Consider the following 5,013-nt stretch of genomic DNA (forward strand, 5'->3'; position numbering starts at 1 on the left):
TGAAAGAAGGTTCTCTTTACAGCAAAAGAAAACCATTACAGACAACCACAGAGCACAATGCAGCAATCAGTGGCTCATGGGGAAGCCAGCCCCAGTCGACACATCTCTAACCCAATGCTTGCACCTATGGCTCAGGGAACGTCTCAGAAGAAGAAGAAAGACTGTAAGAGCCAGAGGACAAGGAAGTCTACTACTGTGATGTTGTATCATCCAAAGAATGACAATGAAGCCACAGCCATGAAGTCTCAACATGGTGTCTAAACAAGACCTGAACAATGTTATCAATACACATGCTAACATGGAAAGAGGGGAAATCTCATGGGGTTCCACCTTTAGACAAAGAATCACAGGCGTCTAGAGACTGCTGAGAGGGGGGAATTAGCCTCTTGGTTAACCTACAGGTTATCCTATGCAAAGTGGTCAGCCCTAAAATCATATACATACAAACCACACTAAACACACCCAGAGGGTTATGTTTATATATTTATGCATATACATGTAGCAATAAAAATCTAAAAGTAGATATCAATTTGAGAGGGAATGAGGGGGACATAGGAGGAGCTGGAGAACAGGGACATGGAAGGAGTTGGAGGGAGGACAGGGAAGAGGGAAGTGATGTAATTGTATTTTAATTTTTATAAATTTAATGTTTAAAACATCCCATGTGCAAACACATTCATCTTTCAGAGTCTGAGAAGCTAAGATTGTGACACTTGAATGGGAAAGGGCTTAATTCAGCATGAGCAGGCCTCATTTCTTTTCAGGGACCATCAGTGGGCTCAAGACTCCTATAAGTCTGCAGTGTGTTTTCCAATAAGATAGGCAGGCCCACACGGAATAAGAATAGATTAAAGACTTCTGGCTGGGTGTGGTGCCTCATACAAATAATCTCAGGATGCAAGAAGCGGAGGCAGAGGATATAAAGTTGGAAGCCAGGCTGGGCTACATAGTAAGTTCCAGACCATCTTGGGCAATGGAGAGAGAGAAAGGTGGGGGGGGGGAGAGAAAGACGTTGGGGAGAGAGAGAGAGAGAGAGAGAGAGAGAGAGAGAGAGAGAGAGAGAGAGAGAGAGACTGTGTCAGGAACAAAAGCAAATAAAGAGAAAAAGCAGAAAAAGACTTCTGTGTGAGATGCCTAAAAGGAGAGGGAGGGGGCTATGAGAGATGGCTCAGTGGGTAAAGCATTTGCCACACACCCTGCTCTCCATCACTCACTAGGCAAGCATGGTGCCCCACCTGTACCCTAGCACTACTGAAGCAGAGATCGGGAAATCCCAGGAGCAAGCTAGCTAGTGAGACTAGTCTGCAAATGTTCTAAGCACTGAGTGTCCTTAATGCAAACAACTGCAATCAGAGACGCACTCTGTCAGGCCAGAAGACCATCGAGTGCCTGGAGGAGACATCTGCATTTACATCTCAAATGCTCTGATGGACTAATTGGAAGGTTGTACTGGATAATTTAGCTTCAAGCTTGCCCTGTGGTCCCTCAATCCCCTGTTAATGCCAGCTTTCCTTCCAGGACTAGATGGATTGTAAGGACGGTAGTTAATGGCTTGTAATTCTGCCTTGGATTTTGTTGTGCTCATCCAAAATGTCTGAAATGTCTGAGTCACTAGTACAAATCAAGAGTGATCTTTGTGTGCGCATGCACAAACTAGGGGGAGGGAGAGGAAGAGAGGGAGGGAGGGAGGGAGAAGGAGAGGGAGAGGGAGACCCATGTCCTAACCCTCAGCATGTGTGGCTGCCTATGCACCCCTTATGTGGCAACATGATTCACATCAAGGACTCTGAGATGGGCAGAGTTCATTCTAGTTTGTCTGGATGGTCCAGGCTTATTGTGTGAGTCCTCATACCCTCTTGGTTGTGGTCAGAGAACCAGAGAGATGAGGTATAGGGAGGACTTGGCCACAAACTGAGGAATACAAGCAGCCTCTGCAAGCTATAAGAGGCTAGGGAGTAGACTCTGCCCTAGAGGCTACAAGAAGGAGTATGTCCTGCCCATCCTGTGATCATAACCATTAAAGGCCACCTCAGATGTCTAACTTCTAGAACTGTGGGAAAGACAAAGTTTAGGGGTTTTGTTTGTTTTCTATGCCGTGTGGTTTGTAGATATTTGTTACAGCAATGGTGGAAAGTCGAAACAAAAGCCAGAAAACCAAGATTCACTTCCTGGTCAGCAGAGTCGGAACTCCAAACTTGGCCCAATTGATGAGCCCATTTGAATCTCAATCATCCACGGATAGGAGCATTGTCTCCTCTTATGGGGCTAGTGTAAAAACTAATGGTAATGCAAGAGTAGAAACAAACTGTCTAGAGGAATAAAGGGGATTACCAGGAAGGGGGTGTGGGGTGAATGCGGTGTGTGCTAAAAGTATATTGCATACTTGAATGGAAGTGTCCTCATGTATCCCGATACCATGTACGATGAACACCTGCTAATGAAAACAAAATATATATCAAAGAATTAACAGTGGTAACCAACTGCTGGCATCTTGCCTGGCCCAAGGAACCCAGCAGGTGCTCCTAGCGATCCATTTCTGTCTTATTCTCTCAGTTTACCCTCCTACTGCTCCTTGAGAAAAGAAGAAAACAGTTCCAAGGAAAGGCCCAGAGCACTCCCTGATAACCCCGCCGGTTGGGGCAAAAGGGATGTCTGTGATCTGACTCCACAAACCTCCACTAGGTGGCCTGCTCACAAGGCAAACAGGTCGCAGCAGCAATGGCAGAGGCAGCTCAGCTCCGAAGGCAACATTCCCTGCTGAGCCTGACAGGAGCCACCAGAGGGACAGTGCTCATCGGTGGCCTGGGAGGCAGGCTGTGGTCCTGGAGCTGTTCAAAAACAGAAGACCTCCCCAGGGCTAACTGCTCCCAGCCCTCATGCTGTGCCCAGAGCACTGGAAACACGTAGCCTTTATATCCTGGCAGTGGGAGCATACGGAGCAGCCTGGACAGTGTGACCCTTCTGAATCTTCTGGTGACAGACTGCATGCTAGAGGCTAAGCAGTCTCATCCAGGAGACCCCACATGGTGTCACCATTAGCATTGGCTCAGGCTGGTGCAACTGAAAGACTGCTAGGTGAGCCCAGAGGGCAGAATCTTTGGTACTGACCCAAACTTTGGGGGCCTCACAGTCTCTTATGGAGCTCTAAAAATTAGAAATAGCCATACCCTCCCCCAACCAGCTCGCCTCTGCACTTGTGAACAGGTGTAAGGAATTAACACATATCTGGGCTGGGCAAATGTGAGGCCGTGAACTTGAGCTTGAAAAGATGCTGGAGGCACATCATGTAGAGACCCCTGCAAAGTGGGAACTGCAAGAGCGGAGGGGATGAGGCCCAGGAAGACTAGACTATGGCGGGACCTGGAAGGGGGCTGGAGAAGAAACAGGAATGGGGCCGGTGGTCTAGTGGGAGTCCAGAGAATCAAGCTAGTGTGCTCATGACCTTGGGTAAGACCCCTCTCCATCCGGTGGCCAGTGGGAAATGCTCTATTGTCTAGTTGGGACTGAACGTCTCTGAAGCTCTCCTCAAGACTTCTGGGGCTTCAGAAATCAAGGACCAAGCCACCAACATTCACCAGGAACACACTGTCAACTTGCAGGGACCTCATCCTTCTGCCTCCTGCTGCACCAGTCTGAGCTTCTCAGAGGCTTAGTGCTCTAAGATCAAATTCCTGAGCAGCTTCATGGAGCTCTACACGAAGGCCCTACTGGGTTGAGTGCCCCCTTGGGTTGCCACCAGTTAATATTAAATAATTAATAATATCTAATATTCTACATGTATTTTTTTTTACTGAAGCAAAATTTACTGAACAAATCTAACCATTTAGATATATTTAATTATATATAAGTATAATTAATAACATATATTATACATATGATAAACAAAAATTAAAACAATACATATAAGAGAAATCATGAATGTGGTCCCACTACCACAGATTATGAAATCAAGTTTCCAAATTTGGGGAACTCCCAGGAGTCAGCACACTCAGAGATCCCACACTCCGGAGGTGAGCACACTCAGAGATCCCACACTCCGGAGGTGAGCACACTCAGAGATCCCACACTCCGGAGGTGAGAGAACCATATTCACGGCTGCAGTGTCTCCCCCGCCAGGTAAGGCTGACCATTTTAGAGCAGCTGGGTGGCATTTCATATGTGTCATCTGTCTCCACTAACTAGTACTTTTTGGCTTCGCCATCCCGTAATCTTTTTGATTAGCGCATCCAGATCTAGGTCTCTGGGCCACTTTCCATCACTATGTTTTTGTTGGTCTCTTCTTCCATCAGCCTTATTTTTATTTTAAATAAGGTTTACGTTTACTTATTTATACTCACATGTATGTGTGGATGTGTCTGTGTGCAGATGTGTACACGTCAACGCAGGTGCTTTTGGAGGTCAGAGGCGTCAGAACTTCCTGGAACCCGGGTCACAGAGGGCAATGAGCTGCCCAACAGGAGTGCTGGGGGGTCACACTCGAGTCTTCTGTGAGAACAAGAAGACACTTGAACCACCTCTTAGTCAACCACTGAACCACTCTCTAGCCCTCATTTTTTGTTGATTTCTGAAACATTTTATCACCCTAAAAGAAGCCTTCATGCCCATCAAAGTATCGTTCCCAGCTCTGCACTCCCCAGCAAGCCCTGACCTGCCTTGCCTTCTGTCTCTATGGATTTCAATGCTCTGGAATATGTGATCTTTTGTAAGTGCCTTCTTTCACTTAACATAATTGGGGGATTTTTTTTTACATTTATTGGTTGTATGTTTGTGGGGAAGGGGGTCTTGGTGCCACCATGAAACACATGCAGAGACTAAAGGACAGCTTTCAGGAGACGGCTCTCGCCTTCAACCATCAGAGTTAAGGTTTGAACTCAGGTCACCAAGTTTGGAAGTGCCTTCAGCTGCTGAATCATCTCCACAGCCCAGTGCAATGCTTCTGAGATTCATCCACAGCAGAGCACACACTAGTACTTTAATTTTTTATACAGTCAAGTATTATTCCATTGTATTAAT

At 46.5% G+C, this 5,013-nt stretch overlaps 1 long non-coding RNA gene across 1 annotated transcript in view; it reads right to left on the reverse strand.

The window, feature by feature from the left end:
* LOC116092500 overlaps positions 1 to 4,482 on the reverse strand; it is a 15,897-nt gene extending 11,415 nt beyond the window's left edge. The window contains exon 1 of the long non-coding RNA XR_004119293.1: positions 4,338 to 4,482. This is a non-coding gene — a long non-coding RNA (uncharacterized LOC116092500). The remainder of the gene's footprint in view (positions 1 to 4,337) is intronic.
* Between the last annotated feature and the right edge of the window lie 531 nt (positions 4,483 to 5,013).

Source organism: Mastomys coucha, unplaced genomic scaffold (genome assembly GCF_008632895.1).
Source record: "Mastomys coucha isolate ucsf_1 unplaced genomic scaffold, UCSF_Mcou_1 pScaffold15, whole genome shotgun sequence".
Classification (NCBI taxonomy): domain Eukaryota; kingdom Metazoa; phylum Chordata; class Mammalia; order Rodentia; family Muridae; genus Mastomys; species Mastomys coucha.